At 43.1% G+C, this 13,173-nt stretch overlaps 1 pseudogene across 1 annotated transcript; it reads right to left on the reverse strand.

Moving 5' to 3' along the window:
• Positions 1–694: 694 nt before the first annotated feature.
• LOC110323276 lies at positions 695–2,380 on the reverse strand (annotated as a pseudogene). The gene has a single exon (XR_002380627.1). The product of XR_002380627.1 is annotated as a ubiquitin-conjugating enzyme E2 variant 1 pseudogene (transcript).
• Positions 2,381–13,173: the final 10,793 nt, after the last annotated feature.

A 13,173-nucleotide genomic window follows, 5' to 3' on the forward strand; every position in this document is an offset into this window, starting at 1 on the left:
GAAGAAAAGCAGAGCAGAAGCACATGACCTGGAGAAACCACAAGTTCTAAGGGGTCTCACAGATGTGGAAGATGGTAGATCTGCCCAATCTAGGTCCACAGCATGTATTCATATTAATTGAGTTGTGTTTTCATTGTGGGGGCATATTTGGGATAGAGATTTACCCAACAAAATGGTGCCCAACATATTAATTTGAATTCAACTAACCTGAGATAAAGGTTTGGAACTAGATAGGGGTATTAGTTACTGATTCCAAGTAGAGAGAACAGTGATAATAGACTGCTATGAACAGGTATTAATTAATAGAAGTCTGTGGCTCCAGGTAGAGGGCATAACAGATAGATAATAGGTATTAATTAAATAAAAGTCTGTGGCTCCTGGTAGAAAGCACAACAGACAGGATGGCTACTCTAGGCAGAGAGCTTATAAATTATAAACTATCTGCTTTCTATAGGCAGATATTAGTGGAAGTTTGAATTAATTGTTTTAAAGATGGTATAAAGATATATTGCTTTAATAAGTCTTACAGGAAACGCTTTTTCTGTCTAATGTGGGATCCACGGGAAATTTGAGTTTAAATCCCGGTTTGACAAGCTGCCTCTTATAAGCAGGTAAGAAGGAAAGAGTAAAGGAAAGAGTAAAGGAAAGGGGAAATGAAAGAAAAGGAAAATTTTTTTTTTTTTTTTTTGAGCTCTGCAACACAACGGATTGCCTTTATTTCAGTATGCATCCACGTTTCAACATTTAGTGGGCCTGAACAGAGTGGGGAGCGTGGCAGTGAGCCAGGAGGCCAGCCCCACGGATCTGCAAATGTGGGGACACAGAGCTCCTCCTGGCCCCTGCAGAGGGTTTGAGGAGCAATACTGAAACCTGAGTCTTCAGGGTCAGGGCCTCCTGTTTCAGCTGCCAGGCTCCACATCAGACCCAATGGGTGGCCAGGGTGACTCGAGAGCCCTGTTCAANCCTCTTCAATGTGTAAAAGCAAAGCAATTATGGGAAAAGGAACCAACTCAGAACCGTGTGCACTGAGGACTCTCCGCATGGCCTTTCTCTAGGCATCTTTTCACCAAGGACCCTGAGCGCTGGCTGGTCTGAGTCGCCCTGTGACTGCTCGGTTCACCTCTAGACCTGGGTGCAAAGATCAAGGGCTGCAGCAGGGCCAAGGTCCCTGCGTTCCCTTCCCAGGCTGGTGGCAGGTGAGTGTGGTCCGGAGCTAAGTGAGGGAGGCCAGGCTCTTCCAACCTCACTTGATGGCTTCTGGCAACAGCAAGTGTTGGGTGGTGATGGGCTACAAGGGAGTTGAGGAGGGGAAAGTAGCACCCCTTGATAAAGGTGGGGACACAGGAAGTCCTGAATTCCTCACCCTCGACCAATCTCAGAGGGAAGGGAGGGTTACAATCTAAGCTTTGGCCAAGGATGGGAGTGGAGGAGTGAGGACCATGGCTTAGATGGGGCATCACTTAAGACTTAAGAAAGCAGGGGTGCAGCCAAAGCGCCCCAAGCCCAGCAGTGGTCAGTCCCACGGCTGCTACCCGGAGCCTTCCCATCTATTCTAAGGGCCACCACACAGCTGTGGCAGAGGGCGGGGCGGGCAAAGGCAGACCCAGGCCAAGGGCCAGCAGCAGGTGATTGTGTGACGTGTCTGTTCACAGTTGCGTTAGCTGTGCCCGCCACTCCCACAGGAAACCAATTTCAACACCTTCATGATCCCAGAAGTTCAACCAGGCAGACAGCGGTTACACTCGACAGATGATGTTACACAGCACAACTTAGGTATTTCAAATGGACGAGAAGTTAGTATCAGAACAGTGCCTCGGGATGAAGGCTGAGTGGAGCTTCCTCTCCGGTACTTTGAGGTCTACAGATGTATCTAGAAAATTCACTACTGTGGAAAATGAAGACTTGGGTTGGATGGGGAGGGGAGGCCGGGGCCTTGGTGACTAATTGCTGTAACACTGTCCTTCTGGTGGCTGTGGCAGCTTCATGTTCTCTTTTGACATCATCAGGCGCCGCAGTTCCTGCAGGATGACTTTGATGCTGTGGGAGTTCTGCCACTTTGCCAGCAGTGCCCTGGCTCTTGGATCCACCACTCCATTCGAACTGCTTACGTCACTCATATTGACTCTTGTTACGAANCTCACAGACGGGGGAGCCTCTGGGTACTTGGGCCCACACTCTATCTTAAGGCTGTATATCCGGTTTTCATAGATTGTTCGTGGAGGCCCAATTATCATGCCTGTCCATCTTGTGTCATGTCCTCATCGTCCTCCAGACCCCAGCTAACTGTGCCGTCGCCTACTCCTTTTTGTCCTTCTTCTAGCTCTTCCAACAGTCAGAAATTTCGAGGGACTTTTACTCCCAAGCCTGTGGTGGTTGCCATTTTGTGTCACTGTCACCCGAAGGCCCTGAAGCAATTGTTTTAAAGATTGTATAGTAAAGTCTGCAGGAGACTCATATTCTGTCTAACATGGGCTCCACGGGAATTTTGGGTTAATATCCTGACATGACAAATTAGAAAGGCCTAAATAGGCTAAAATGTGTGTGATTTTGAGTATTGTGATTGTTTTATTGTTCCTCTGGGAAAGAGGGCAAGCTACAGGTTTTCCTGGTTACTGGCTGAAGGATATGCTGATTTGGGGAAAAGGTTTTGTCTTTGTGTTTTTGGGAAAGGTGATTAAGGTATTTACACCTTCCAGAGTTATATGAATCAGATTTGATAGAGGGAGACCCCCTGAAGAACTAGATTTCAGAATATCAAACAAAAAGGTTATCTTGATACTAAAATTTTGTTTGGAGATTTATATATTACAGAATATTCAGCCTTGGTGAACTTCATCGTCAGACATGCTGAACTGACCTGCCTGCACTCCAGATATCTTGAATTTTCATCCGGACCCAGTGAGGACACAGACATCAGAAACTAATACAATCATTGGTGTGGCCTTCTTGAGGCCAACCAACTCCCCCATTTTCCTACCCTTCCACCTCCTTTCAAAATATCTCAACCTCATATTCAGCTTAAAGAAGGTATAAAGAGTCATTGTCCCAGTTCCCTAGGCTTTGGGACTGGGGGTGGTTATTATAGGTTGTCTTTGATACTAAAAATTTTAAAGTACAGGGCTTAGACCTAGTCCTTCTATTGCTGTTATTATAAACAGATCTGAGATGTTTAAGCCTGTGAGTTATGGGCCAAACGGAAATTCATGGCTCTGAGTTTATTGTTAGGGTATTTTCAGTTAATTAGATATGGCTGAGAGTAGTCAACAGAGAACAGTCTAGATTACTTCACATAGATAGTTGGTTTTCAAAAAAGTCAGAAGTCCACAGAATGTGTTTAATGATTATTTATTATTTATTATTTATTTACTTGTTGTTGAGACCAGTCTGCTCCTGACAGCTTTCCCTGTCTTGGATTCAAAGAAGAAACTGAGCATCTTTGAGTTACTCCAGTTGTGGCAAAACAGCCACTAGGCAAGATTTGCCTCATTTCATCTACAGACATAATACTGTCCGAAGAAAGGACACAGTTTTAGGTTAGGACAGCTTGATTCTGCCGAGACAGAGTAGGCTAGTCCTTAATATTCCTGTTTCTCTGTCAGATGACACTGGCCAGTAGGCTGAAGACGGATGCTCCAACATGTTGAAGTAAGGGACTGTCCAGGTGACCAGCAGTCTCTATAAATTGGCTAAGTTCTGGAAGCTGTGTTAGGCTTACTATAGATTTTCAGTCAATATCAGTCATTCTTGGATTTCTGATGGGGTTGAAGAACTACATAGTCTCCTAGTGAACCCAGGCTTTTTACTTTGAGAGGGACAGATTTGAGAGGATGGTTTTCAGATGGCATTCAATCTAAAGCCAAAACATAGCCAGGTGCAGAACTATAGTCTTTTAAGTAAGGATAGATGACAGAGGTTCTATTTAATTAACAAAGATGATGGACTGGGTGTTAGGTCTCTTGTACTTTATAAATTACAAAATAGTAATAGTTATGTTCAATTATATCTGAGATAAAATAGTCTTTTAATTGGCAGAAAGGGGGAAGTGTTGTAGATAGCCCTGGGGCTAATTATATTTGATGTTAATTCCATTCTCCTGTGAGCAGCTATGAACAAGGAATGAGTTGGCACTCAGGTGATTTCCTGTAAACCTGCTTCCCACCTTAATTTGTAAAATAAAGCAGAGCTGGTGATTGGGCAGATAAAAGGAAAGGCGGAGAGAGAAGAAGGAGAAAATGGAAGAGGGAGAAGATACAGAGGAGGAGGAAGAAGAAGGAAAGCAGAGCAGAAGCACACGGCCTGAAGCAATCGCAAGTTCTAAGGAGTCTCATAGATGTGGTGGATGGTAGATTTGCCCAATCTAGGTGCACAGCATATATTCATATTAATTGAGTTGTGTTTTCATTGCCGGGGCATATTTGGGATGGAAATTTACCCCAGTGGGCCTCAGTGGGAAAGGATGTGCCTAATCCTGTAGAGCTTGATTCCTCAGGGAAGGGGGCTATGAGGGGGGATGAGTTGGCACTGGGTGGGTGGGTAAGGGGGTAGGCAGGTGGTGGGGTGGGGAACAGCCTCTTAGAGGCAAAGGGGTGGGGGAATGGTGTGAAGAACTCTTGGAGGGGAGACTGGGAAGGGGGGGGCAACATTTGGAATGTAAATAAATGAAACAATAATAAAAAAGAATAGTTGGTTACCTCCATAACAATTGTGCTGCACTTGTACTAGTAGGCAAATCTTACATAGCAGGTTGCCACTGTAGTTTGTCTATTTCAAAAGCTGGTTACACCTTTTTCCTGAAGCAGCTTGCAAAGCATTCTCTGGCACTTTGAAGGTTGGCCAGAAAGGAAGATGCTTCTGTAGTACCAGGAAGCATACAGGAACCCCAAAAAGACCACCAAGGAGCCAAATTAATCCCCTGAATATTGGCTAGTCCCTGACTTACCACTTACCTGAGACACAAAAGCTGGTTCATTGTCTGGCCCTATCATCTGAGGAAAGCCATACCTTTGTAGTATGCTAAGAGTTTGTCACAATGGGTGTAGTTTTATTCTTGGTAGAGAAAGCCGCAGTCCAACGTGAAAAGGTATCTATAAACATCAATAAATATTTATATCTAAATTTTTTGTTTTACTTCCGAGACTCTCCCCAGTAGGCTCTAGGCTTTGTGCCCCACTGGCAAGCTTTATAGTTTTTGACAATCTCAGTTATTGCATCTCTGATCCTGATATCAAATCCTGCATTCTTTGGACATCCATGTGGGAGGAGCAGTGGGTCTTCTGATGTATGTGTAGTCTCATTTCTTCTGGCACAATGAGTTTGCAGTCTGCAATCTTCTATCATCTTTTATGACACTGAGACACAGGCAGGTTTCTGGCCTAGATCATATCTTTTGTAGTATATTTGGGCTCATCAGGGAGCATGAGGTCTACTGGGTCTAGGGCAATCAAGGGCATGAGGGATCCAATTTCTAGGGCCACTTGCTGGGCTGTTTCATCTGTCTTATTGTCCTATGAGAGGAGGCCTTTTTCCTTTTTTGGTGCCCCAACAATGGATGATAGCCAGCCATTAGGCTCCCGTAGAGCCCTTAGTAGGGTGAGGATTTGCTCTTTAGTTTTAATAGTTTTTCCTTCTGCTGTCAGAAGGCCTCTCTTGCTATAAACAGGCCCGTGGACATGAGCAATAGTAAAGGCATTTTGTCTTTTCTCAACTCTAAAGCATTGGTTAGAGATATTAGTTCAGCTTTCTGAGCTAACATTACTGCCAGGAGTGGCTCTGCCCATATGATCTCAGCCCTTGAGACTATAAGTGATCCAGCATACCTCTGTCTGACCTGGATGAAGCTGTTGTCATTGGTGAACAAAGTTACCTCTGCATTCATCAAGTGGGTATCCTGAAGATCTGATCTGGTCCCATGGGCGTGGGCCAAAATGTCTGAGCAGTCGTGCAGAGACCCATTGAGGTCTAGGTCAAGCAGCAAGGGAGCTGGGCTTAGGACAGCTGGGCTTGGAAAGTTATCCTGGTGGCATTTAAAAGGAGAGACTAGTATTGAGTCATTCTGTCACTGGAGGTGGTCAGGTTTTGGCCAAGTGATAGTTTGTCAGCATCCTTAATCAGGAGACTGGGCTCAGTAATGTACAAACTTGGGAATGGGGCAGTCTCTGGCAAAGGGGTTTCAAATCTCTCATCCATGAAGAGATGGAAGGGCTTAGTCACTGCTGACTTAATCCCCAGACCTGATTGAGAATTTTTTTTCTGCACTTGGAGAGCCCCCTCTGACCTTTACAACTAGGAAGTTGGTGAGTTTCCCCTCTGATTTTAGAGTTACCCTGGGCATCTTTTAAGGCCATGGTTTGAATAGGCTTTTCTTCCCCCTTGATGTATTTCCTCCCCTTCCCTCCTCCTTGTCCTCCTCCTCTTCCTCTTCCTCCTCCAATAAGTACATTGGTTCTTTTTCAAGTTGAGGCATTTTTGATCTTTAGGGCCCCCCAAACCTCTTTCTCTAGAAGCTATTTGTTTCTGACATCTCTTATACAGGGAGGCCACTGGCCCAGTGCCAGAGCCTGAGTAAGTACATTGGTTTTTAGAAGCCATTTGTTTCAGATGTCTCCTACAGTCCTCTACTCTGGCCATGGCTGCCAACAGGATCTTTGCCAAGGTTGTGAGTCTGTTGCCTCTGTCCTGTCATCTGCTTGTCCTCTGCACATTCTCTTTCATTAAATGATTTCTCTGCCACTATCACTAAGCCCCTTAGCCACTTTTCTTCTAATCTCTCTCCTTCCCTAAAGATATACACTTTGGCCATATTAGTGGGCCATCTTGTGGCCCTCATGAGACCTGCCAGCAGAATTTGACCTTAAACCAAGAGCCTCCTCTTACCTCCTACAGTGTTACAGTTTCAGTCTGGGCATCTGAAAAGAGGGTGTTCTGAGTTCTCCAGTTATAAAGATCACTAGTGGCAAAGGGCCAATAGCTGAGGTTGGTTTTCTTGGTCATCGACCAGCCTTGTAAGGCACAAGGGCAGGATGACAGACTCAGGCTTAGGAGGCAGCCCCCATTGGCTTCCTGTCCCTTCAGTGTGTACCCCCTCCTCTGCCTGTGGTGGGGCTGCCTGTGGGCAGACCTACCCTTCTGCCTGAGGGGTTGAATAAGGTGGGGCTTCCTGTTGCCTGGGGAGAAAAAGGTTTTCTAATGGTGACAGAAAATTTCTGTTCCCTAGTTTTAACACAGTAGAGTTGAAGGCATCTCTCCATGTTAAACATTTATCAGAAAGTCGCCCGTCCCACAACAAAGACAAAACACAACAAAAATTCCAAGAACTCTGCACTGCAATATGCCACCTTAAAAACTACCAGGAGATGGAGGTCATATACAAGAAAAATAAAGCAAAAACAAACAAACAAACAAACAAAAAACCCCACCTTTGTCCCTTCCTTTCTGTCAGGAAGGAACAAAAGGAACCAGATTGGTGGGCATTCTTGGTTCTCTGAGCCCAGGACTCAGAACATCTTCTGGTCCCTCATGGCCGAGGTCCCCTAGCACGTCTGCCTTAACTGTGTCTGGTCTCATGTACATATTTAAGGACTTTTTAATTCCAGAACAGAATTACAGATGTGGTACCATTCAGCGTTTACAAACAAAGAGATGGAAACTACTGTATATAAACACACAGACAGGCTCACAGACACAGACAAACTTTACCAGTATTGAGACTCTCCAGTTTGGATTCTGGAGATCTTGGAATTCCAGGCCAATACACCAAAATGTAGTAGCACTCATTAACCCCCAAAGACCACCAAGGAGCCAATTCTGATGCAATCACATTAGGGTCTCTTTATTCAAGCTAGAGTTTGGGCTCCCCACCAACCCTGATACAGCAGGAAGGTGGAGTTGTGAGCCTGGTTTTAGGCAAGCATTTATAGAGGCAAGAAAGGGGTATCTAGCATGGTACACATCTGATTGGTGGGGGGGTGGGCGTTGTATTATGACATTTATCATAATTGGCTGGTGCTGGAAGCCAAACCATAAATTTAACTTCTGCTTTCTTCCTGATTGAGGATTGTTAGGAAGTGCCAGGGACAGGCATGTAACCTCAGGGTACAGATTTGTTGGAGGATAACCTGGAAACTGGTGCTAGACATACGTTTTTCTGGGGGGTGGGGTGGGGGGATTTAACCTAGAAACTGGTGTTAGACACAGGTCCTATTGGGCAGCAGACTGGAAACTGCTAAGTACCAGTCTGTTAGTTAACTTGAGTTCAACCTTAGGTCAAGTACTCTAAGATGGAGTTTGAACCCAAAAGATTTGGTCTCTCACTTACAGCTTAGTTAAAGCTTAATTTTTCTGTGCTTTACAATCAAAGTATACAGTGTTTTCACCAATAGGGTCTGATCATGTTTTGTTGGTAGGCAACTAGGTGAAATAGCAAGAACCTTTATTGTTTTGGTGACCTCTGCGGCTTCCTTGACCAACAACACTGGAATTCTCTTTTGATAAACTATGGCGTCTAGGAACAACATTGTCTAGCCATGAAGGATAGCTACAATATAACTTAAAAAAAACAAAAAAAACAAAAAAAACAAAACAAAACTCTTATTTTTATGTTGGCTTACAATGTAATAGATTTCCATATGGCTTTTTCACATAACCTTCACAATCCTCTCGTTGCATATGCTTATTTCCTCCTTCCCCCAGCCACATTCCTGCTTCAACCGGTTTACTTCCACTATTCTTCCTTTTTAACTTCCTATAACCCAAGTTCTGCTAGGCTTCCTTCTTTCAGGCATCTTTCCCCTTTCATGGAGTTTTTTTAGGTGTTTCAAGTTCAATATTCACACCTAAAAAATTTTAAGCTATTTTTCACATTTCTGGTGAATACAATGGTGAGCACATTTCTTAGTTAACTGATTTTTTTTCCTGAAAACCATCATAATTTTGTTTGTTTTCACAGCTAAATAAAACTCAATTTTGAAATTATACACATATTTATGCATCTATCTATCTACTGATGGACATCTAGGCTGATTCTATTTACTGGCTGTAATGAACTAACAATGAACATGGATAAGCAAATATCTCTGTAGTGGAATATAAATATATAATTGCTTTGGGCACATACTTAGCAGTGGTATAGCCGAGTAATATGGTTGTTCTATTTCTTGCTTTTTGACACCCTTCCATACCCATTTCAGTAATGCTTGTAGCAGTCTACATTCCCACCAACAGTGAATAAGGATTCCTTTTTTCTCTATCTCTGTCAGTGTCTGATGTCAGCTGAGTATTTGGTAAGAGCCTCCCTACCAGGAATGTGATGGAATCTCACTGTGGTTTTAATCTGTACTTTCTTGATGACTAATGATGTTGAACACCTTTTAAAGGGTTTGTTAGCCATTGGTATTTCTTGTTTTGAGAATTCTCTATTTAGTTCTACATATTTTTGAGAACTCTGTTCAGTTACAGCACAATATATTGAACAGGTTGGTTACTTTCTTGATGTTTTGTTTTTCCATGTTATTTCTATATTGTAGATATTCATCCTTTGTCAGATATATAGCTGAGAAAGATTTTCTCTCATTCTGTATACTGCCTCTTTACTTGATTAACAGTTTCTTTTGGTGTACAGAGAATTCTTAACTTCACAAAGTTCTAAATGTTGCTCTTTTTTTTTTTTCTGAATGACCAAAATCCTAGTTAGAACATCCATACCTATGCCTATATTATGCAGCATATTTCTCCTTTTCTCTTGTCATTTCAGTGTTTCCATTTGCTTCTGGCCCCAATCTACTTGGAGTTAATTTTCATCATGATACCTAGTTTAATTTTTCTCTACATGGATATCCAATTTCACAGTGCACTATTTCTTGATAAAACCCTTTAAGACATGTAGAATGTAGGAAACATATCTCAGTAAAGACTATACAACAAAAAACTGATGCATAGGTTTTGCTATGTGAATGCCAAACCATTTCTGCTAAGATCAGGGACAGGCAGGGGTTTCCACTTTCTTCTCTACTCATATTCAATACAGTGCTTAAAGTCTTAGCTACAGTGTAAGATAAAAGAATAGAAGGAATAAAGTTAGGAAAATAAGTCAAAATATTCTTATTTGCAGATGGTATGATTCTATATCCAAAAGACCCTATGAGAAAAATTTTAGTGCTGATAAGCACTGATGTTAGTAATATAAACTAGTCCAGCCATTACAGACATCAATACTAAGATTTTAAAAAGAAGCTACATCATATGATTCAACTATACCAGGCCAGACTATTTCCCAAAGGACTCCAAACCAACATATCAAAGACTCTTGCTCCTCAGTGTATATTGCAGCCCTATTCACCATAGGTAAGTGTGGACCTAAGTGTTTCCCCCCTTCACACATACATACACACACACACACACACACACACACACACACACACACACACACATACACACACACACACACACACACACACACACACACACACACACACAGAGAGAGAGAGAGAGAGAGAGAGAGAGAGAGAGAGAGAGAGAGAGAGAGACATTCAGCTTAAAGAAGAATAAAGTTGTGTTATTTGCAGGAAAATTTATATAATTATAGTAAAATGATTATCTTCAGAAAGACAAATATTGTATATTTCTTGTTTCTATATTTTATATAGACACTTAAAACATGTATGTATATATATATATATATATATATATATATTATATATATGACATGCATATATTAAAGAAAAGTAGAAGTGTAATTATTTAGGAGGAGAGAAAGGAGTAAAAAGGACAAGTTTAGGGAGGGTATTAAGTTAATAAGAAAATATATTGGTCTGTGCCCCGCAGCTAAGCACCTCTCCATACTCAAATCCTGCTGGGACAGATCAGGTCTCCCAGGAGTGCTGACAAACCTATAAGCACAGGTAAGACCACCACTTCTGCTCCAAAGGACCTGGCAAAAGCCCTTAGGACACAAGAAACAAGGAGCAGCCTGGGACAGGATCCTTCTGGTTTCTCTATGTGTCTGGAGCACATAGAGAATCTCACTAGGAGAGAGTTGGTCTCCCATGAGTGCTGACATACCTGAGAGCACAGGTGAGAGCAACACTTCTGCTTAAATTCTTGGCCCAAGAAGGAACCACCCAGAGCCATCAGGACATAGGAACCAAGAAACAGCCTGGGACAGGATGTTCTATGTGTGCCTGGAGCAGATCCTGTGCCACAGCTCTCAGTACCCAAATCTCACCTATAGAGAGCTGGTCTCCCAAGTGCTGACAAAGAGGCTTACAGGAGGGACAAGCCACAGTCATAGAGACCAAGACCAGCTAACACCAGAGATAACCAGATGGTGAGAAGCAAGGGCAAGAACATAAGCAACAGAAACCAAGGCCATTTGGCATCAATAGAACCCAGTTCCACCACAGTGAGCACTGGATACCCCAGCACACCCGAAAAACAAGACTCTAATTTGAAATCACATCTCATTATGATGATAGAGGACTTTTAAAAGGACATAAATAACTCCCTGAAATGAATACAAGAGAATACAGGTAAACAGGTAGAAGCCCTAAAAGAGGAAATACAAAAATCCCTTAAAGAATTACAGGAAAGCACATACAAACATGTGAAGGAATGGAAAAAAAACCATCCATGATCTAAAAGTGGAAATAGAAACAATAAAAAAATAAAAAAGACAATCCAGGAGATAGAAAACCTAGGAAAGAGAGCAGGAGTCATAGATGCAAGTATCACCAACAGAATATGAGAGGCAGAAGAAAGAATCTCAGGTGCAGAAGATACCATAGAAAACAATGACACACCAGTCAAAGAAAATGCAAAATGCAAAAAGGTCCTAACCCAAAACATCAAGGAAATCCAGGACACAATGAGAAGATGAAACCTAAGGATAATAGGTATAAAAGAGAGTGAAGATTCCCAACTTAAAGGGCCAGTAAATATCTTCAACAAAATTATAGAAGAAAACTTCCCTAATCTAAAGAAAGAGATGCCCATAAACCTACAAGAAGCCTCCTACAGAACTCCAAATAGATTGGACCAGAAAAGAAATTCCTCGAGTCACATAATAGTCAAAACAAATGCACAAAACAAAGAATATTAAAAACAGTAAGGGAAAAATGTCAAGTAACATATAAAGGCAGACCTATCAGAATTACACTAGACTTCTTACAAGAGACTATGAAAGCAAGAAGATCCTAGGAAGATCTTATACAGAAATGCAGAGAACACAAATGCCAGCCCAGAATCTATACCCAGCCAAACCCTCAATTACCATAGATGGAGAAACCAAGATATTCCATGACAAACACAAATTTACACAATATCTTTCTACAAATCCAGGCCTACAAAGGATAATAGATGGAAAACACCAACACAAGAAGGGAAACTATAGTCCCTTCTGGTCTGCACCAGCACTGAGTCACCTAGGACACGGATTCAGGGGATACCCCCACGGTCCCTAGCAGACTGCCCAAGCAATCTTAGGATCACTGGTGAGTGGAACACAACTTCTGCTCCAATCCAATCGCAAACGGGACCTGAGACAGCAATAGGGAAGCAGAGAACCAGCCTGACCAGGGGCACAGGGCGCAGAGTGGGTGGACATCCCCACGGTCCCTAGAGGACTGCCCACACGATCTTAGGATCACTGGTGAGTGGAACACAACATCTGTTCCAACCCAATTGCGCATGGGACCTGAGACAGCACTAGGGCAACAGGGAACTGGCCTGACCAGGGGCACAAGCCCCTTCCGGTCTGCACCAGCACCGGATCACCTAGGGTGCGGATTCAGTGGATACCACCACAGTCCCTAGCAGGCTGCTCAAGTGATCACTAGTGAGTGGAACACAACATCTGTTCCAATCCAGTCACACACAGGAACTGAGACAGCACTAGGGAAGCAGAGAACTGGATTGGCCAGGGGCACAAATCCCTTCCTGTCTGCACCAGCACCAGGTCACCTAGGGCTCAGAGTGGGCAGGCACCCCCATGGTCCATAGCAGACTGTCCAAGCAATCTTAGGACCACTGGTGAGTGGAACACAATAGCTGCCTCAATCCAATAGTGACGGGCCTGTGACAACAGGAACAAGGACACCAGAGCCTTTCCTGACCAGAGGCTCAGGTTCCTTTTAATCAGTTCATGTTTACCTTGGTTTCAAACAGACCAGACAACTCCACAGT

Source organism: Mus pahari, chromosome 6, assembly GCF_900095145.1.
Source record: "Mus pahari chromosome 6, PAHARI_EIJ_v1.1, whole genome shotgun sequence".
NCBI classification, from domain to species: Eukaryota; Metazoa; Chordata; class Mammalia; order Rodentia; family Muridae; genus Mus; species Mus pahari.